Here is a 22966-nt window from a genome sequence, read left to right as displayed (position 1 = left end):
TTTCTGGGAAGAGTACAGTGTTTTGAATTTCCATCGGGAAATCAGCCTCTCTGTGAAGTCTTAGATGCCAGAGGAAAGGGTTTTTCTTCTTGCCTTGGTGATTAAAGGGTCCCTCTGCCCAGTGGAGGAAGGGGGTGTCCCTCCGTGGGCCTTGCCCGTTTGTGGCGATGCTCCTGGGACAAGAATCCCTTCCACGTTGAGATGCGCAAGGGTGAACTCTGGCGCGATTGTTCTTTTACTAGACAGTACATCAGATGTTTATCTTGAGGGGGGCCTGAACTCCTGCTTCGAAGCCCCCATATTGGTCATTTTCTGCACTTCAGGTCTTTCTAAATTGCCAGGTCGATGCACTCTCCCCGGCATCTAGTTACCTTCAAGATCAACTGCAGATTCCTTGGCCTGGTTTAATTGGCTCCTCAAGACCTGGCCCCTGCTTTTCTGCTCCAGCTTCATTCCTCACCCAATGTTGATGCTATAGCCAGAAGCCAGGTTTTCTTCCTCCTTGCTTTTCAATACACTACTCCCTCTGCTGCAAGCCTTTTCCTTTCTCTACCTAGTGCATTCTGATTTGTCCTTGAAGCTACGGCTGGCTTAGCTGGCACTTTCCTTTCGGCCACTTCCTGTGACCACCTTCACTGTGAATGAAATATAGTCCCTAATTGTGTAGTACCCTGCACATACCTATCTCATAACACTCATCTTAAGGCTGACAGGTGTTCATGTACGTATTTGTCTCCCCCAGAAGATTGGACGGGGCTACTGAAGACCAGAGAGAGACGTCTGTGCCCAGTGCCCAGTATCTAGCATATAGTAGGTGCTGAAATAATGAATGGAGTAGATAAGGACAGGACCTATGACCATGGCTAATCTAGAAAAACTAGATTCCAGTGATGGGAGTAAACTAGATTCCAACTGCAAGAGAAACTAGAACACCGGTGGAAGGCCTTGTGCTGTCAGGTTACGGGGATTAGATTTTTGGAAAGAGAACCTTAGATTCAGTCAGACTGGCCATGAAAGAATTATTCTAGAGGTATATGTGGGGTGGGGAAAGTGGTGGGTTTAGGGTGTCAAAAACAGTGATAACATTTCCCCCTCCTACATCATCCCCCTCCTCCTGGCCCAGGGTTCATTCAGCACTGTCTAGAGACATGTTTGGTTGTCATAACCAAGGGGGTGGGGGGGAGTGAGGATGCTGATATCTAGTAGGTAGAGTTCAGCGATGCCGGCAAACACGCTACAACGCACAGGAAGCCCCCACAACAAAGAATGGTCTGGTCCAATGTCAGTAGTGCTGCACTTGAGAAGCCCTGCTGCAGAGTGATCCATTGGGAGCCACTGGTGCTCTATTTTTTAAGATCATTTAAAGCTAATGAGATTGGGTAAGATGTAACTTTTGATGTAAGAAAAACACTAGAATCTAGGAGATGTGTGTTCTAGTCCTGGGTGTAGAAAAAGTTATCTGTGTCTCCTAAGGCAGGTCACTTCCCCTTTCTGAGCCTCTTTTTGCTCCACGAAAATACAGGAGGGTCAGACGCAGGCCCCTTCCAGTTCTAGCATTCCACAGCTCGAAGCGTCGCTCACTTGTCCGATTAAAGCCACCAGTGATTTCAAGAGAGGAAAAGAGCTGTGATCACACATTCTGTTTTTTACATTGGCTAAACAGCTTTCTGTTTGGGAATTAGAAGGGTTCCTGATCCCTGGCCCTGGCAAAACAACCAATGACCATCACAGAGCTGAAACAAGAAATATTCATATTACAGTGTGCAATATTGCCTCCCAGGTAGCAGTACTCATATGCACATGACGTTTATGTTTTCCAACAGTGTCTTCTAGATGTCAGGACCATGGGAAAGGAAGCACGGACGGTAACGCTAAGAGTTCAAATCTGAATATCTACTTTTCTCGAAAAATGATGGTGTAAATAGGTGTGTTATAACAACGAAGTATACTGGGGAGAGACATGTGGGGGATTGGTTTAAGGGAACAGACGATGAGTTGCAGTTGTACGGTAATCTTTACGTACAGATTTTATTTTGCTGATTAAAATATATCACAATGAATTACAATTGTTGGCAGGAATTTTGAAAAATCCCAAAATAGATTCAGCTTAGCTTCCAGTACCCTCCCCAATATGACGCAACTATACCTTCTTTAGCCATATCTCTCTCACTCATCTACTCTTAAATGTCCTTTGTTTAAGCAATCTGGCCAAAACAGGATTACTTATCTCATTTGAGACATGAATTTGCATGTCACTGCTTCTCTGTGTTAACTGATGCTAGGCTATGTCTTCACCTTTCTCTGGTCCCCACCAAAGTATTCATTTTTTATTTATTTAATTGTTTTTATTGGGTTTTTTGGAGAGAGAGGAAGGGAAGGGGAGAGAGAACCATTGATCAGCTCCTTCCCCACAGACTGAAGCTACAACCAGGGTATGTACCCTGACCTGGAATTGAACTGGTGACCTTTGGGTGCACAGGACAATGCTCAACAAACTGAGTCATACTGACCAGTGTCATCTAAGTCTTCATTTTTCTAAATTCTATCTCTTCCATGATCTTATCCTTGATCACATCCAGCTCTTTTATAAAATAGCATCCTCCCCTTTAAATTCTGATGGCATTTGTTAGCTATTATGAGCCATATATCTAATATTACCTTTCAGTAATGTTACTTGAGTACAAATCTAACCTCTTCCCCTCAATCTCTTGTTCCTTGCATATTTCTAACCTACTCCTGTGGGCAGACCTGCTTGCTTGTCTGGATTTGTCCCTGGAGTCTAAGCTTGGGAAGAGATAGTTTCATCTTTATCACATAGCCCCAGGCCCAGCATATGTCATACACATAATATGTGTTTAATCAGTACTTCTTGATCTGGTGGATTTATTACATACTGAATAAATTAATCTAAAACACCTTGATTAGTGTATCTTAGAATTCTTTGTTAAAAGTTTAAAAATGGCAGCGTAAAAGAAACTTGCTAGGAAGAATAATTTTTACTTACTTATGATATATAACTTTCTAAAAAAATATTTGGCTAATATTTTATTAAGACCCCTATTAAGATTCTAGATTTTTTTTACTACCAACAACCTTTCAAATTAATCGTGTCTGATTATCTAATGGAAATGCCAACCAACCATCCAGAGCCCTCAATGGATTACATTCTCATTGAATTAAAAGAAAAAAAAAGTGTAATATGAAAATTCGGTGTTTTTTAGCAGTCAAGGAGCTATGTAGAGCTCCAGTGTGTGGCTGCTTCAACCTTGCCCCAAAACCACATTGAGTCTCGGCCAGATATATTAGCATGAGCTGACTGAGAAAAGATGTAGATTCTAGGAAGGTAAGAATAGAAATTATTCCAGCCTCGAATTAACCCTGTAAAGGTGTTAGTATATCATCTGTGTGGTGTGTTAGAGCACTGGCAAGTAGTGAAGCACTTTGAATCAATATGCGTATACTGTTCCTTCTCCTTCCATCCTAACCAAATCAATCGATCTCTTTTTCATATATATGTATACCCATACACATACACATGTGTATATATGTACACATATTCCTTTCTCTCATATAACACTCACTCATTTTCTTCTCTGATCCTGCCCTATTTGGCTTTTGAAAGTCTGAAGAAGTCAGAGCTCTACAGAAAGCCAGATAAATAGTTGTGTTCTATACGTGAGGTTCAAGTTACAATTTGGAACTCCTTTGTAACATTCCTCACTCCACATTGAATTAATTGTTGATCTGCATTATATAGGGTGATTCAAGAAGAATAGCACCTTGGCACCCAGATTCCCAGCTATCTCACTTTGTCACTTCTTCCAGAGAGAACATCTCCAGAACCTCACGTTTGTACTGTACCTTCATTTTCAGCCTTAAAGGAATGAAGAATCTGGTCGTGGCTGCCATTTCCGTTGTCAAAGGTGACGTATTACAAAGGTCAAGGGTGACTGATGCATGCCCTGGAGACATAAAAGGTGCATATTGAACATTTATTCAATGATAGAAAGAGCTGGGAGAATTTATTTATAATGGGAGTGGTCAAATAATGGCTCATGCTCCAAATTCATCATGCCTGCTCTTTTTGTGAATAAAGTTTTATTGGAACACAGCTGCATCCATTCACGTATTCATTGCCTATGGCTGCTTTTGAACTACAACAGAATTGAATAATGTGTCAGAGACTGTCTAGCTCACAAAGCCTAAAATATTTACTGTCTTGCCCTTTACAGGATAAGTGTCCGGACCTTGATTTACAAATGGATCTTGTCTACATGTTCCTATAAATCCCAGTTACTGATTAATGCATTTCCAAAGGGATTTAGTTATTTTCCAAATACCCTGTACTTGAACTGTTTCTATTACTAAAGTCCTCACTCCACAAATATACCATAAAATCCTTCAGAATACTGTTGAACATGACAGAGATCCTATATAGCACATCAGGGGGTGCATAGCAAGCCTGTTATAAATATTTATTCATAGATTCATTAACTTAAGCATTTATTGTAAGAATCATGGACCTCGAAACATAAGAAAAAATTAACTTTCAGTTTTCCTTGAGTATATCTAACTTTCCATCTATTTTATTTTTCCTACATATCTCTCAGGATATTCAAGTCCTAGTATGTTTAAATACTAGGTCTGTGAACTAGAGAAGGATTAAGAAAAAAATCAAAATAGCCCATACTGGCAATGTCTGCTATAAAACACACATATCACAAATCGTTTTATTCCAAGGACCAAAAGAAAAGAGAAGAGGGAAGCACCCCAGTTTATTATGACCCACTATAAAAAGTAAGAGGCTTTTCATAAGACCTACAGTTGTGACAGGTATGGTATAGTTTTAAGAAAATGGACAGATTATACTCCCTGGCCTGAGAAGCTGAAAGTCTTGTAGGCAATGTTAATAACATCTCTGTAATATTTAAAGTTTGCAAGCTCTTTCCTCATACACCGTATCATTGTATCCTTATAGTGACACTGTGAAATAGGTTGTCCTAACATCCCAGTTTATTATCATCAGCCCATGTTGTTACTTTACTTGGACAAGACGGAAAAACATGTGATTTAACCTGATTTCACTGCAGATGTAAAGACTTGTCTTCTGAGTCCTAGCTCCTTATTTTAACCTATCCAACTTAGTCTTAGGCTGCCCAACCTAGTCTTAGGCTACCAAACCTAGTCTTGGGCTACCCAACCTAGTCTTTGGCTACCCAACCTAGTCTTAGGCTTTCCAACCTAGTCTTAGGCTACCCAACCTAGTCTTAGGCTATCCAATCTAGTCTTAGGCTATCCAATCTAGTCTTAGGCTATCCAAGCTAGTCTTAAGCTACCCAACCTAGTCTTAGGCTTTCCAACCTAGTCTTAGGCTACCCAACCTAGTCTTAGGCTATCCAATCTAGTCTTAGGCTATCCAATCTAGTCTTAGGCTATCCAAGCTAGTCTTAGGCTACCCAACCTAGTTTTAGGCTATCCAATCTAGTCTTAGGCTATCCAAGCTAGTCTTAGGCTACCCAACCTAGTCTTAAGCTAGGAGGCTCTCAATAAATGCCCTAAAATTGTGCCTTTTCCAGGCAAAGAGTAACCTGGTAACATTTTGTTTCATTTTATATTTGTTATGAATAGGAAAAGCTCAATTCAGGACTTATAAAGTCCAAAATAAATCTGTGTGTCTCCATTACACTCTGTACTTGAGCCAACACACTGTGACAATTCAGTAAATGCTGTGTTATCTGAGGATGAGTTAGAAACAATGATATAGGACAAAGTGTTGTGCCTTTCAAGGCTCCTTGATCTGTTTACATCGATATTAATAGATGGCTCTAGGCTTCAGTCACAGACCTGAATAATTCAGGTCATACTGACCTGCTAGACTTAAAAAAACACAACAACTATAAAATATTGTGGGAAATATTTGAGATAAGTGATACATGCAGGTTGTAGGAAATGTTCAAAAATCCACAGAAAATTAGGAAACTGAACTACCGTGGTATAGAAATAACTAGAGATAACCTGATAAATTAACTTTTTCTTAATTGTTACATTAGGATGAGTGTCCAAAGGGAATTTTTATAATTAACAGCATATGGCAGATAAGTAGCAAATACTACTGATTTTCCATATTTATTCTCTTTTGAAGTGGGTAGACTAGTAATTTTATTTGTGGGCCAAACTCATAAAAACAACGGATTCTAATATGTTCTAAATTAATATATTGTGTAACCAAATAGTATTTTATATGTATTAGGCTATTGTATCCTATTAGAAAGTAGCTATTTGAGAATATAATGAACATTTGGTGGTATTTTATCAATTGTGCTTCCTACCATGAAGAGGTTAAGATTAAGATGACCTCTTTTTTTTTTTTTTTTTTTGAGAGAGAGAGAGAGAGAGAGAGAGAGAGAGGGAGGGAGTGGGATAGAGAGAAAAAAACATTAATGATGAGAGAGGATCATTGATTAGCTGCCCCCTGCACTCCTCCTACTGGGGATCTAGCCTGCAACCTGGCCATGTGCCCTGACTGGGAATCGAACTGGGGATCTCTTGGCTCCTGGGTTGATGCTCAATCTCTGAGCCATACCAGTTGGGCAAGGTTGACCTTTTTATGGTGCAGCAGCATGACCTACATGCTCCAGGCCTGTTCATGGTTCTGTCTGCTATATTATAAGGAGTATAACAGCAGAGTGTGCTAGCCTGCATGCTGCTGCCTCTGGAATTCGTCGGCTATTTCAGAGCCCCTTTCCAGCAGCCTTACCTGACTGGCATTTAGATGGGAGATGAAGATAACCTCAAAGACAAGGAGAGATTTCCTTTCTCGGGGCCTTGTTTACCCTTTTGTTTCTGGTACTTACAAATCCAAATAGATATCAAAATGCATTTATTAAACAGTTTGGGAGTACATTGCCAAATTGGGTGCTGGGTATATAAAGAAACGGGCGTATGGTAACACCATCTGGCACTGTGACTACATTTTGGAATGCTTGTGGAAATTCCAAAGAAAAATGTAGGGAATTGTGTGTATCATTTTCTTAAACTTCTTTCCATGAGATCCATGATTTAGGAAGCTTAGTCTACAGATTTTTGATAGACATTTGAATGTATTTTTTAAAAAACCAGATAGTGCTTTGTGAGAAAACATAATTCTTGGCTCTTAACTTTTAATGACTCATTAATTTGGGGTAGATGAAGCTTCTAATAGTATTTATTTAAAATATGCTATGTCAAACCGTGGACACAATGGGGTGGTGAGGGCCTGGGGGTGGGTGTGGAACAGGAGCCGGCTGGAAGAGGCTAATGGGGGGAAAAGGAGGACCTATATAATACTTTCAACAATAAAGATTTTTAAAAATAAAATAAAATATGCTATGTAAAAATAAAATCTTTAAAGGATTTGCGGACTTCACAATATTAGTTCTTATTCCAGCTTAATGAGGTGCCAAGCCAAAGTGCATCTCAGTTTAAATTAGAGAAACTGAAGTCCATCCACAATATAAGTATGTGACTTTATGGATAGAATAAAAAATGAAAGCAGCGTACAATTATGGTATCTGGCCATCTACCAAGCTAGGATAAAAAAAATTATTATAACACAAGATGTGAGTAAAAAGGCACCTCAAATGTGAAATACATCCCTCTGTTTATTCCTGTATCTATAAATTCCTACTTTGTTGTTTATCATCATTGGAGGAGTCAACTTGATTCAGATTTTTTTGATTCCCGGTTTGGACTCCCGGCACTTCTAATTACTAGTTCTATGACTTGGGTGAAATAGGTCACTTCCCTGTGCCTCAGTTTCCTGTCTGTGTAAAGGTGATGAAAATAGTACTGACCTCCTGGGGTAGTTGAGAAGATACGTGAATTGATACACCTAAAGCTCTAAGAAGAGTGCCTTCGATGTCAATGGCCGCTAGCTAGTGAGGCCGTAGGGTATTATTATTTCTATTAGGTGTACAGGGATTGGCTCCTTGAGAATGAAAATACTGTATTTGAAATAGAAGAACACTGGGATGTAACTGCATGTGACCTACCTAGACGGGAGAGATAAGAAAGCTTTGAAATTAGAAGAATGTTACCATCGTCTTAAGGAAACAGGAACAGGAATGCTTAGTTTAATGGGAGGGAAAGAAAAAGAAATATTTTCTCTTTGTAGCAAGTCACAACACTGTTGAATGCTTATTTATAGGAAGTGGAGGCCATCTGGAGAAAACAGTTCCATTCCACGGCGTAGAATGGATTTAAAGGGCAGCTGAATAGCTCAGGCATGAAGTATATAGGCCTTTGGCTGGATAATGTCATAGATTAACACAGCAAACAGCAGGGAGTATAGTGGTAGTTAATGAGAGGTGAAAAGAGTTGTCAGACTTCAAAGATCAGTTGTTATATGATCTTATTAAAGAAATATATTGAGGACATTATTTTGGTTCTTTCTAGTCATTGGAATGCATTAGTACCTTAATATTCTAAATCCTCCATTTTATCTATATATTTCTTACATTCATTGACTTTGTATTAACTTTTGTCTTGTAACCATTACAGTTGTTGCTGCCATTTTATTATTTAACTCATTAAGTAGCTCAATTTTAAAAGTTATTTTAGGTATATTTTTTAAATCACCAAAATATGTTTTCCAGCAGCTTAGTTAATCTAATAACTAAACAGTAAGGGGCTTTCAGCATGTATTGGAGATATTTTATTAGTATTTTAAAAAGAGAGACACTTTTAGCAAGATTTATTGCTTAATTCTATGTTTTTTAAAAATTGCTTAATTTCTATGCAAAATGACCCGCAAGAACCAGAAAAAAAACACAACTAGATAGTTTTTATCTAAAATATTTTACTTCCCATCATAGTGAGTTAAAGAACTTACATAGAAAAGAAATATTCCAGCAGCATGGATGGACCTGGAGAGTATTATGCCAGGTGAAATAAGCCAGCCAGAGAAAGATAAGTATCACATGATCTCACTCATATGTGGAATCTAATGAACCAAATAAGCTGATGATCAAAAATAGAGGCATGAACTTCAGAGAGGAGGGTGGGTGGGAAGAGATCAACCAATGAACTTGTATGCATATATACATAACCCATGGACACAATCAATGGGGTGGTGAGCGCCTCAGGGAGGAGGGGGGCGGGGTATAGGAACGGGCTGGAAGAGGTTAATGGGGGTGGGGGGGAGGACGTATGTAATAGTTTAAACAGAAAATAAGTAGTCTTCCTTTATCAACGTTAAGAGAAGTCCAGACCTGAAAACCATCCTGTAAGAATCTTCTGAATTTCAAACGGATAGCATTATATTGAAACTTGAATAAGTATTCCATAAGTCAGCCCATAGGTAGCATAGTTAATCTATTGCTTTCCGTCCATGATGTTCCTATTTTCTTCAGTTATTATGGATTCCACAGCTATATTTTGAGTTAGCTAAAAATGTATACAGGGCAGGGCAAAAGTAGGTTTACAGTTGTGAGTGTGCAAAACAGAGTTCTTATTGTGTTGCTATTTATTAATTGTTGTCTCATGTTCCATATGAACAAATGTAAACCTACTTTTGCCCACCCTGTACATTAAACTTTTAACTATAATTCCTCTGAATGAATTACTTTAGGAGTTTATGATTAATGCTCATTTTGAATAGATAGTAAGTGGAGGTAAATGAAGTATTTTTAAGATTTCATGTTCACACTGACTGAGAATCCTTTAAAAAAATGTTCCTGAAATAAGAGCTGAGCAAATATCTATTCAGTATGCTTTACAAAAAAAAAAAAAAAAAAAAAAAAAAAAGAATTGAGCCTCGTGCCCTAAAAACAGCCTTTTAAAAATACGTCATGAGGAAGATGAAGAGCTGAGCTGTGGAAGATGATACTCCAGTTATCTCTTCAATCAATTCTGTATAATGCTTTAGAAGCGGAACAACAAGTAATATGAAATCATTTTTCAAGCTGCTATATGTGCACACTCTTTGTTCTATTTCTGTATTCACTGGAACAGACAATTTATGCAATGTGCTTGTAATATTCCAAGAACAAAGACCAATTTCCCTCAAGGTTATGAGTGCTCCTGAATTTAACAAATATATAAAAAAATACATATTTCCATGTCACATTTAGAGAATGAAGTGAGCTTGACTTACAGTCTCCATGAGGAGTCACAGGAAGTCTGCCCACTGTGTGTATTCAGAAAGTGGATGTAGCCAAAACCGGTTTGGCTCAGTGGATAGAGCGTCGGCTTGCGGACTGAAAGGTCCCAGGTTCGATTCCGGTCAAGGGCATGTACCTGGGTTGCGGGCACATCCCCAGTGGGAGGTGTGCAAGGGGCAGCTGATGGATGTTTCTCTCTCATCGATGTTTCTAACTCTCTATCTCTCTCCCTTCCTCTCTGTAAAAAATCAATAAAATATATTAAAAAAAAAAAGAAAGAAAGTGGATGTAGACATTTCTTAACACACTTTAGCAAGTAGTCACTAACCAGGAGTGTTGTAGCAGGTGGAGGGCTGAAAGGATTTGGGCTTCTGAATGGAAAGTATCTTTAACTCGTGGGAAAACAGGTATCCAATTGATCTGTTAATGATCCTTGCTCTCGGCTTCAGGATGCGGACATGAATCTCTTTGTGAATGAAATGAACCACGTGTTGTCTTTAAAATACATTTTTATGGATTTCAGAGAGGAAGGGAGAGGGAGAGAGAGAGAGAAACATCAATGATGAGAGAGAATCATTGATCAGCTGCCTCCTCACACACCCCCACTGGGGATTGAGCCCACAACCTGGGCATGTGCCCTGACTGGGAAGGGACCCATGACCTCCTGGTTCATAGGTCAATGCTCAACCACTGAGCCATGCCGGCCGGGCCACATGTTGCCTTTAAATAAAAGTGAAGAGAGGATCGAGGGAGGACACTATAGTACTCTTTTGGGCACCGCATAGCCCCTCGGCTTGTTTTGGTTTACTCTGGGGAGATGTGTAGAGCTGAGAGTAGAAACGCCTCACATCTGGACCCTCTCCCGTGACTGCCCAAGACCGGGGCATGCATTTGAGCACACAGTAGCGACGTAGAAGACCCCGGAGTTCACAAGGAGCCCTGTATCTTTGCTTGCCTGGTCCTCAATGTTTACATGGTTTCATCTGATCTTTAATTGTACCAGTGGTGCCTTGGGAGAGAACTACTTCCCTCACCACATACACGAAACAGTGTTCGTATTTAAGCGCTCGCAGCGCCCTGAAAAATAACCCCATCTGGGAACCTGTGGACGGCAAGAAGCACGGAGACTCTACAGCAATCCTCCCTTTTCATGAAACCGAACCTGAAGGCACAGAACACAGAGATTTCTCTCTCCACACGCTCCCCCTAAATCCCCTCATCTTTGGGGGCACAGTCCTGCTGAAACTTGTTTCCGTCCCATTCCGCACGGAGGGCAGAGTTCTGAATGTGTACACACTCTACCCTTGCCCGGTTTCATGTTATGGAATAGCTGTCAATACTCGTGTGTGCCTGCGTATAAACAAGGAGAAGGCGGGGGATCGTGCAGAACTAAGCCTCAGGGTAATTCCCACCCAAGAAAAAACTTGGGGGGCACCTTCCAGTAGTTGGGCACTTTTGCCCATTTTGCTAAAGCTTGGGACTCCAGTAGCAGATGCCAGAGGAGAATTGAGACAAGCAAGGGTTTGAGTTTATAGACCCTTGTCAGACCTGAATGCAGAAAATTGGGGCTGGTTTGAAAGTTTACATATGCTTTATTCGCTTCATAGCTGGGATGTTACTCTCAGATTCCAGCTGCTCAAAAACCAACAGGCTTGCCTGGCCGGCATGGCTCCATGGCTCAGCATCAACCTATGAACCAGGAGGTTCCCAGTTCGACTCGCAGTCAGGGCATATGTCCAGGTTGCGGGCTTGATCCCCAGGGCAGGGGTATGCAAGAGGCAGCCGATCTATGATTCTCTGTCATCACTGATGTTTCTCTATCTCCCTCCTTCTCCCTTCCTCTCTGAAATTAATAAAAATATATTATATTTTTCAACAACCAAAAAAACAAAAACAAAAAACCAACAGGCTCATTCAGATATCTCCAACTATTGGAGTTACCTCATTTAGTGGCTAAACTTGGGAAGGAGAAGCAGGGAGAAGGAAAGCACAAAACTGCAAGAACCTACACTGGGACTAAATACCGTTTTTAGGTCAGCTAGTATGTGATTTTAGTTCTAACTGCCCAGGAGGTCTCAACAGATGAAAAGGAACATGGATGGCTATGGAGATCAGGCAGCTCTCCTCTTGAGTTCTGCTACTCATTCTCATGGTGGTTTCATTTATTTGTTCATTCGTTCTGCTTAGGAGAGAAGATGCAGGAGGGAGAAGCACAAATGCGGGCATCTCACTTGATAACCTTATTCTTCCCAAGAGATTTACCTGTCGGTTGTGAATAGGAAGAGCTTTGCTTGTAGGATCCATTTCTGCTCACTGGATTTATGTGGGTTGCGATCATGGTGATCATTTTTCTTCACGTTGTATTTCATCTTCCTTTTCATATATATATATGTATATATCCTATATAATAAAAGGGTAATATGCAAATTGACCCTAACAGCAGAACAACTGGGAATGACTGGTCACTATGACACACACTGACCACCAGGGGGCAGACGCTCAATGCAGGAGCCGCCCCCTGGTGGTCAGTGCGCTCCCACAGTGGGAGCTCTGCTCAGCCACAAGCCAGGCTGGTGGCTGCCAGTACAGCGGTGGTGGTGGGAGCCTCTTCCGCCTCAGCAGCACTAAGGATGTCTGACTACAGCTTAGGCCTGCTCCCTGCTGGCAAGTGGACATCCCCTGAGGGCTCCTGGGCTGCCAGAGGGATGTCTGCCAGCTTAGGCCCAATCCCCCAGGGAGCAGGCCTAAGCCAGCAGGTGGTCATCCCCCAAGGGGTCCCAGACTACAAGGGCACGTGCCGGGCTGAGGGACCCCCCCTGAGTGCACAAATTTTTGTGCACCAGGCCTCTAGTATATATATATTTATATATATTTTGGAAATCTGAGAGGCCACAGCTCCATGAGCCTTTGGTAAAGGAAAGGACAGCTGAGGAGTAGCTGAGGGTCCCAATAAAACCCTGGTCATACTATGAAGGCTAACTAGTTCGGTAGATCCTTTCAGTTGTATAATTTCTTACTAGTCTGCTGTGTTCACGGTATCTACCTTTTCCGGGTAAATGGCCTTGTGTCTTTTTTTAGAAGTAGGTTGGATAGAAATCACAGACAAGCATCCTCATCATTTATCTCTTCAATTGCCGTAGACTCTGTGGGTCGCAACTCCTGAAAATACATCCTGCATATCAGATATTTACATGACGATTCATAACAGTAGCAAAATTACAGTTATGAAGTAGTAACGAAAATAATTTTATGGTTGGGGGTCACCACAACATGAGGAACTGTATTAAAGGGTCGCAGCATTAGGAAGGTTGAGAACCACTGAAGAGGCTCTTCATCTCAATTCATGTCAGCAAACGTAGCCTTCTCATTCGTTCTCTTCCCTATCTCTAGGGCAGGGTTTCCCAACCTTGGTGCTGCTCACATTTTGGACCAGGTAATTCTTTGTCACAGGATACTGTCCTTTTCATCTGTCACCTCTGCCCAGTGGGTGCTGGTAGCAGCCACCTAGATGTGACAACCACAAGTGTCTTCAGACGCGGCCACATGTCCCTGCAGAGGTGAACCGCCCCTGGTAACCAGGCTCCAGGATGAGCAGGTTCCCAGGCAGTCCCCGTTCACACGCGTGTTCTCAGGCCTGTGGCATTCCCTCTCACAAAAGTGGCATCATTTGGACAGAGAATGAAATGATCACTCAACGTCTATCAGGAAGTAGCCACCCCGCGTTTCCAGTTGCTCTTGCCAAAACTGTGGAGACGTTCTTAATTCCTCTCATTCTCTCGTACCCCTGGTCAACCTTCAGCAAACCCAGGGGAAGAAAACCAACTTCAAATGACGTGCAGGATCCAGCCTTTCTCTCCGCGTTCCCAGATACCACACTGGTCTGAGCCACCTCTTTTCTTTCTCCGAAGACAGTGCCCCTCCTCATGCTGTTCTGAGCACAGCTGAGCCAAGTCGTCCTGTTTCCCTAGCAAGGTGGATCATGCCATTCCTCCACTCACAGTCCTTCAGTGGCTTCCATTCCACTCAGGGAAAAGGCCAAGGTCACCACATGGCCTAAAAGTAGCCGGGCAGGTCTGCCTAACCACTGCCCTCCTCAGTCCAGGTAGCCTCTCGTTAGCCGTTCTGACCTGATCCCAGGCAGCAAGAAGAGGACTCCAGACCAGAACCCAGTGTGTTCCAAAGTTCAAGCTCATTTTTTTCTTTTTTTAAAAATATATTTTTATTGATTTCAGAGGAAGGGAGAGGGAGAGAGAGATGGAAACATCAATGAGAATCACTGATCCGCTGCCTCCTGCACGCCCCCTACTGGGGATCATGCTCACAACCCCGGGCATGTGCCCTTGACCAGAATCGAACCTGGGGCCATTTAGTCCGCAGGCCAACACTCTACCCACTGAGCCAAACCAGTTGGGGCTCAAGCTCATTCTTAACACTAGAAAGACTGAAACTTAGTATATACCTATATTGCCCAAAAGCAGTCAAAATGACTGCATTGTGAAAGAATAATATCGGAGCACTCTTCACTTATGTTCCTTAGCTTTTCCAATAACTCACTTCTATTCGACATTTCTTTCATGAATTTAGGGCGCAAAAGAAATAAAATAAACAACTTATTAGAACAAGTATCACTGCATAAAGATTCGAATAACAAGTACTAGTTTAGCTTATTGAGCAACTGCAACTTATCAAGTATCGACAATTTATCATGTACTTGTATGTTATCATGTGACAGTAATCGAAAAAAAATGAAAACTGTTATTTCAATACAGAGCCGAACTGGTCATATAAGAAATTTACTCAATTCAATAATAAGAGTCATTTGATTATTTAAAATTTCCCCAAGCAGTCAAAATGACTGCTTTTGGGCAATATAGGTATAACACACATATATATATATATATACCGGAAATGAAGGAGGGGGGAGGTAACTACAATTATTAATAAACGCATTTATATGTTGTACAAAAAGTCACAAAATTCTAAGACATTGTGTCCTTATATACATAATTGTTTTTCTAATTGAAATTAAAAAGCCGTCAAAATGACTTCCTTGGGCAATCTAGTGTTAACAACTAGGCACATCCACCTCTGCAAAATATCTCTGGGTGATTTCATTTGGGGGCATTTGTGTCTGAATGAAGGGTCGTCATTTGTATCAAATTTTTAGAGAGTTTGATGGTCATCTATGTATCATGAATCATGATTGGTCAGAGAGGCTATTTATTCACTTTGTAATTATTACACCTTAAACTCATTGAGATCAGAGAAGAGGCAGAAAATAATGTTTGAGGCCGGGTGATTAGCTTGGGCAGTTGTACGGCAGGCTTGATGCTGACTCGCATAATGTGCCTTTGTGAAAAGAGAACAGTTGCAACAACAGTATCAGCAAGTCCTGAAGGAGGATTCCAAGAAGCAGCTGACAAGACCCAGAAAATCCCCCTGGGTACGATGGGTTTAATTTTCAGTGGAAATACAAAGCAATTAATTTTTTGTGATCAGTGACTGAATCCCTTAATTAAACATGACTTCTATGACTTATTTACTTTTTATTTGATTTCTGTATATGGACAGATAAAATACTGATGGTGGATGGGTAGCTAGAAAGAGAAAAATAATGGTGTGAAAATGGTATCTATCAACGCTATTGTAATTAAAATACTAAATGTTCTTGAATTTACTGTATGAAAAAGAAAAGGAAGTGAAATTGAGGGAGTTGTTGAACTTCACATGTCTCTTTATCACAGGAAAACTCATTTCCTAAAATATGTCTCTAAGGTTCATAAAAACAAAGCACAGATGTAAATGTTAAAAACACAGAGCCTTTGGAGTCAGGATGCTTTCTGAAAACATTACACGCTTCAGACTTGGAAAGCATTTATCTATCGCTGCTGGCAAGCACAGGGATCCTCTTCCTCCCATCTTCCCTGTCCGGAGTTGTATCATTATTGCCGCATCCAGGTCGCGGCGAGCACATTCACTTCTTTAACTATAATGCTCATGGTTGTTTTGCTCTCTGTTCAAACAGATTCCGAGTTAACACCGTGCTTTCACTTCTTGATTCTCTGTTCCTGAATTCTTTGAACATCTGAATTGTGTGACCGCGCCTTCAGAAGCACTCCTGGGTGCTATTTCCCTAAGTCATTTCGTGATTGAAAAGATGTCCTTTTAAAGAAAATGACATACTCGCTGAAATAGGCTATTCCTGACAACACTTTCTTTTAGCGAGAGCTGTGTGGATGGCTCATTCTCAAACTTTAACATCGTTGACATTTCCCGGGGACTTGTTAAAAATGCGGAGTCGGTAGGCTTGTCGTTGGGCCTGGGATTCTGCATTTCTCCATGCCACGGTGCATGGAGGGCAGAGCTTCTTTATTCATGCCCACTGTGTCGCCTCATCTGGCCGTTGACTGGCAGCCTTTAAGATCCATGGCAGTAAACCAGTAATGCAGTGAGTAAATAGATTTCCTGAGTTCCCTGAGCTGCTCTAGCAAATTAGTCAAACCCAAGGAGGGGGTCGTGGGAACCTCCGGTCAGAAGTCAGGTGTTCTCGGCAGAAGTGAAGTCTTGGAGTGCCACCTAGTATAATGTCCCGTGTACCCCCCAGGAAGGTGGGGTTTCGTGGAAAGCTTTATTGTTGATGTACAATGAAGGGGGTCCCCTCGAAGGTCCAATCTCTGTTCATGTTGCCATGGCAGAAGTCCAATCTTGTCTTCAGCAGCGTGAGAATGAAGGCCACGGCCCAGAATTTCCGCTCCATGTTAAAGTCCAGTCCAGTCCAGCAATAAACAGACTTAGTGTGGGTTCCCAGCTGCAGTCCATTGTGTATGGTGGCCTCGTGGCCCTGAGCTATGCGGTTGCTTAAGGCCATATGACAGGTGAGGGCATGTCATGGAGCAAGAGAGAAAGGGGGAACAAGAAAGCAAGAGCAATGGCCATAGCTGGTTTGGCTCAGTGGATAGAACATCGGCCTGCGGACTGAAGGGTCCTGAGTTCGATCCTGGTCAAGGGCACTGCCTGGGTTGCAGGTTCCGGTGTGCAGGAGGCAGCCAATCAATGATTCTCTCTCATCATTGATGTTTCTATCTTTCTCTCTTCCTCTCTGAATATGTGTGTGTGTGTGTGTGTGTGTGTGTGTATAATATTTTTTAAAGGCAAGAGCAAGAAGAAGAGGAAAGCGAACTCTTTGGGGATCTTAACTTTCCAGGATTTCCCAGGCTCACATTGGGGTCCACCCTTGTGGCCAATCCATGGTTTCCCAGGCTAGACTGACAGGCAAGCACCTTCCCACGTCACTCTGACTTCCCTGCACATATGCCCACCTCCCCCTTTGTTCCATCCCTCCGCCCAGGGATTTGCAGGGAATGGACCGATGGTTCCCTGGGGTGCATGAATGCTTCCCGGGGAAGCTGCCCAGATGACCGTGCTTATCATGTCTGGCCTCTCCTTTGCTCTCTTCCAGTAATGAATATGAGTAAAGTCCAAACAGGGTTCCTGGGAACTTCCAATCTGCAGCCAGCTGATCAGAAACACAGATCCCAAACAGCCTGGACTTGGGATTGGCGCCTGAAGGGAGGGTGGTCAGTGGGACTGAGCCTGTGGAATCTGAGGCTGCCTCTGGGCAGACAGTGTCGGAATGGAGATGAATTCTAAAGCAGCAGTTGTTGTCCTGAGTACTGCTTATAGAGTGGGGGAAACGCCCCACCCCCAACACACACACATTGGAATTGGGTGAAAACCCCAAAATAAACTGTTTTTCTAATCATCAATTCAAAGAGAGAGATAAAAAAAAAGTCAATGAGCCAACTCGGCATGTTACTCTCCGGATTCGGAGAGGACTTTTTCACTATGGCTTTTTGGAGGGAGGGCCGTGTGGTGGGGTGGGGAGGGGGATGACCTAGGAGCAGTTTAGAGCCAAGTACTTCTTGGGTTTCTTCCGTAGACTCTTCTATTTCTTGTGGGCCCTTTCAGTTGATTAATGTTGCTGTGTGTGTGTGTTGTTGTTTTTCCTGGTGATCCTTTTAACATGTAAGACAGGTCATAGCACTTAAAATTCTCCAGCGGCTCCCGATCTCTCGCAGAGTGAACACGACGGACGTGACTCTGGCTCACTGGACCCGGGAGGATCAGTCCTCATCTTCAGTCCCATTACCTCTTGACCTTGTTCCTCCTCCTGCTGCAGAGGCCAGCTGGTCTGTCGTGCCTCCAGGTGTCTCCCGCCTCAGGGTCTTCTACCTGGAACATCCGCCCCTCCCCACCCCACTCCCTATCCCGAGGGCTCGCTCCTCTTCTGCCTTTAGTCTTTGTTCAAATATCCCCTCAAAGTGACCTTCTCTGTCCACGCTCCTTAGACCTGCAGCCCTCTGTCCTCCAGCTTCTTCTTTTTTTAAAAATATATATTTTATTGATGTTTTACAGAGAGGAGGGGAGAGAAATAGAGAGCTAGAAACATCGATGAGAGAGAAAAATCGATCAGCTGCCTCCTGCATACCCCCTACTGGGGATGTGCCCACAACCAAGGTAGATGCCCTTGACTGGAATCGAACCTGGGACCCTTCAGTCTGCAGGCCGACGCTCTATCCACTGAGCCAAACCGGTCAGGGCAATGTCCTTCGGCTTCTTGATGTTTTCATTTTTCTCCATAGCATCTATCACTTTCGAATCTACCCGATCGTTTATTTCTCCATTTTACTCACGGACTGCCCCTCCTGCTCTGCTCCCTGCTCCCTCCCAAGGGGAGCTTCCTGAGGGCAGAGATTATTTTCTGGCTAAAACAGTATCTCGCACATGGGGAGTATTTAATGAACGTTGTTTGGATTTATGTTACTTGTTGTTGTTTGTTTTGCTTATCATGACATCAAGGGAGAAAAAGTCTTTGAGGACAGTTCTCCTGCCTCTTCAATTCTTTTCACTTAATCTTCTGTACAATCTACTTAATATATCTGGATGAAGGTCAGTCTTGTTCCTAGGAAACCTGCTCCAGTGGGTAACAAGCTCATAAGGAGAATTCCTTCCTATTTATTCAAACGATATCTTTATCCATAGCCAGCTCAGGTTTCTCTGTTCAGTGGAGTAACGTAGAAATACATACCCAAACAAAATATCCTTCACGTCTCTGCACTGCAAGGTGGTGAGATAGACTAGGAGGGGAAAAATACACTATTGCTACGCCTCCCTTACTAGGGTTCCGTTCTCAGAATGTCCACAGGAGGGCCCTAGGGCCACTCCTCCGTTACTAGGGTGCTGTTCTCAGAATATCCACAAGAGGGTACTATTGAGACTAAATTTGTATTAATGTCATTGCCTCTTTATTAATAATTAATATCCAATATTAAATTATTTGTAGTCCCTCCCTCACCAACTGCTTCTGTGGTATTCCCCATGTCATCAATGGCATCTCAGTTCCACCATTTGCTTAAGCCAACAACCATGTAGATGGCTTTGCCCACTCTTTTTGCTTACTAATCATATCCAATTCCTGAATAAATCTATAGGTTCTACCTTCAACATTCACCCCCAAATTAGCTTTTGTCACCACCTTCACATCAGCTTGGTCTAAGCCAGTGGTCGGCAAATGGCAGCTCGCGAGCCACATGCGGCTCTTTGGCCCCTTGAGTGTGGCTCTTCCACAAAATACCATGTGCGGGCACGCATGTACAGTGCGATTGAAACTTCGTGGCCCATGCGCAGAAGTTGATATTTATCATCAAAATTGGAGCCACCTAAGTCCCAAACCTCAAAGCTGTTGATTTGTATAAAAATCCTAAAAGTATAAAGTGTCCCAGAGACCAAACAGCCTAAAGAGTGTTGCTTTAGAACAAAACTACTATTTTTCCTTGAAAAATGAAAGCAGAGTTGTATTTCTCCACTACTACTACTCTTGGTATAGTTTCAACCTCTGGTTTATAGCTTTTTAAAATATATATTTTTATTGATTTCAGAGACTGAGGGAGAGGGAGAGAGAGAGAGAAACATCAATGAGGGGAGAGAATCATTGATCAGCTGTCCCCTGCACGCTCCACACTGGGGATTGAGCCTGCAACCCAGGCATGTGCCCTGACTGGGAATCAATATCGTACACAAGTATCTTTTAGCAGCCTGGCATCACTCATGAATACACATAACACAGCTTTCTGCAACTATATTGTTATGGACTAACAATTGTGTTTCCCCCAATTCATACACTGAAATCCTACCCCCCAAAGTGTTGGTGACAAGAGGTGGGGGCCTTCTGAAGGCGATTAGGTCATGAGGGTGGAGCTCTCATGAATGGGATTAGTGCCCTCATAAAAGAGACCCCAGCGACGTCACTCACCCTTTCAACCATGTGAGGACACAGCGAGAAAGCGGCCACCTAGGAGCCTGGACACCGAACCTGACAGGGCCTTCATCTTGGGTTTTCCCGCCTCCAGAACTGTGAGAAAGAAAGTTTGTTGTTTAAACCACTGAGTCTACGGATGTTTGTACAGCGGTCTGAACAGACTAAGACATGCATCTCTTACATATTCTTAAAAGGACAAAAAATGACTACCCAAAGCTATAGCATCTCTATAATAAAAGTAAAAACCAAAAGTATGTAATAATTATCCATTAATTCATTCAACTGAATATCAGTCCAAGGCTGGATAGGGAAATGTGAGCTGGAAAATTATAGACACAAGAATCAAAGACAGCTTTGAGGTTTGGGATTTAGGTGGCTCCAATTTTGATGATAAATGACAACCAAAAATTTTTAACCTTTATATTTTAAGATAGAACTAGCTAGCTATCTATCATCTCTTTCTATCACCTATTCTCTTACAGTTTTTTTAAAGCTCATTCTTTTAAAGTTTCATTTCATCAAGTTGGACTTAGCTTCCAGGGTGTTGCTTCATGGATGTACCACTATATTTTGAAATCCCCAGTGTCAGTAATATGTCATAGAGATAAAAATGCCTACTCAGGAATCCCAAAACAAACAAACACACAAGAAAAACTTTAAAAAAATTTCCATCATTTTATTGTCTCCATTTTTATATTTGTAGAAAGGAAAAGCTAAGAACTAAGAACTTGAGGTGGGTTTAAGGCCATTTATTCACAGGATCCACGCTCAAAGACCTATGATATAGGTTCTTTTTTTTACTTAAAGCCCTCACCTATTTTGCAAAAAAAAAAAGTCATTTTGTTAGAAAACAGTAATACAGAAAAACTGCTATAGAAAGAAAGTATATTCTCCCTCCATAACTTTATCATGCTTTAAAATAAAGCCTTACTAGCCCCACTGGCGTGGCTCAGTGGTTGAGCGTCAACCTATGAACCAGGAGGTCATGGTTTGATTCCTGGTCAGGGCACATACATGGGCAGGGGGAGTGCAGGAGGCAGCCGATCCATGATTCTCTCTCATCATTGATGTTTCTCTCTCTCTCTCCCCCTCTCCTTTCCTTTCTGAAATCAATAAAATTATACATTAAAAATATAAAGCCTTAATAGCAGAGCGCTCTCTTCCCCGACGTGCACCCTAAATTGGTGTGTTCATGTACAAGAATGTTCTCTCCTTCAGCTCGCAAGGGAAATCAGTGACTTAAGAGGTAGAATGGAATTAAGAACTAAATCCCACTTTTATACTAAGAACATTATACTGTCCTCGGTAGAGAATGCAAATGCTTAGAGCATAAATTAATTTACTATTAAGTAGTAACAGAAAGTTGCCCATCGTTGCCCCTGACAATTATCTTGAGGACAAATTCACAGTGTGTGGCTTTACGTCGGACTCACTTTTCCATTCTTATTCCATTCTTAACTCGCCCTGTTCCATTCAGTATTACTTTACAGCACACCACGCACTCTTTTCCTAACTTTGCCCGGAGTTGGCACCAAGCGAGTGGAAATGAAAATATCTTTCACGTCAGTCTGTCTTGCCTCACAACATTCTCGAGCTGTTTTCCCCATTTTGGCATTTCAAGGGCAGTTCTGTCCTCCTAAGGCTGCCTAGGTTTCCGAGGAAGAGGTGCCTGCAGAGTTGATCATCAAAGAAAGAAAAGAGAGAATGGAATTCACCTGTGCTGACCAGGTGACAGAAGAGGACACTCCAAGGTCAAACCATGGGTAGTTTAAAAGGTCCTCTGACCGTGTGTTTGATAGAAAACCCAGACAGAAATGCCCTTCGCCCCAGAAAATTGTTCTTCTGGGGTTTGAGTTTGCATCGTAAGGTTATTTTTATAGCATCTCTGTTGGTTTTCGATTGCCATAAATAGAGAAAAAAAAAGCCAACAAACCACTAAGTTGAGAAACTGGAATGATAATTTGAGCAGAGTGATGAGTGGGTAGGGTATGGAATAAAAATGCCAGTTCTTCATATAGAAAGATGTCCTGTTTCAGAAAAACAGAACTTTGTGGTTCTAAAAAAAAAAAGGTCATTTCAGCGCTGTTTGTTTTGTTCAACTACACAGTGCAGGTGTAGCCATTCTAATTCCTCAAATGTCTAATGCGCTCTCAATTGACAGAAAAATATGTAATTAGGTGTGCATAATTTACTTGGAATGAAATGAGGTTCCTCTTTCATTTATCTTCTGTGCCCATTGTAGTGTGGAAAATGCCAGTTTTTTAATAGACTTAAGAAAAAAATGAGGTTTCCTTGTATTAGGACCTAATACAATTGCATTCATGCTGGAAAATAATATGCACAGCATTTCAATGGAGACTTTTAGAAAAGACCTGTGTCTCACTCAAAGAACGTTTTGGTTCCTATAGAAAATCAGGTGGTATTTCTCCTCTTTCTGTTGACAGGTAACCCTCTGACCGAAGGGCAGCCAAGGAAAGCTACGGCAATTCCCCATCACTACCCCTCAGCG

General features: G+C 41.9%; 1 protein-coding gene across 3 annotated transcripts in view; it reads right to left on the bottom strand.

Annotated features, from left to right (window-relative positions):
• Positions 1 to 20552, bottom strand: part of MAP2K6 (mitogen-activated protein kinase kinase 6) — a 118166-nt gene extending 97614 nt beyond the window's left edge. For 2 of the 3 annotated variants that reach the window (XM_059671033.1, XM_059671035.1), the window contains exons 1-2: positions 20452 to 20552; positions 3862 to 3962 (exon numbers count right to left, since the gene is read on the bottom strand). The gene's annotated coding sequence lies outside the window, so the exon portion shown is untranslated. The remainder of the gene's footprint in view (positions 1 to 3861; positions 3963 to 20451) is intronic. The other variant, XM_059671034.1, reaches the window with a different exon arrangement.
• Between the last annotated feature and the right edge of the window lie 2414 nt (positions 20553 to 22966).

Source organism: Myotis daubentonii, chromosome 16 (genome assembly GCF_963259705.1).
Source record: "Myotis daubentonii chromosome 16, mMyoDau2.1, whole genome shotgun sequence".
Classification (NCBI taxonomy): domain Eukaryota; kingdom Metazoa; phylum Chordata; class Mammalia; order Chiroptera; family Vespertilionidae; genus Myotis; species Myotis daubentonii.
Note: the sequence above shows the minus strand (reverse complement) of the source record. Positions and strands in the feature narration are given on the sequence as shown.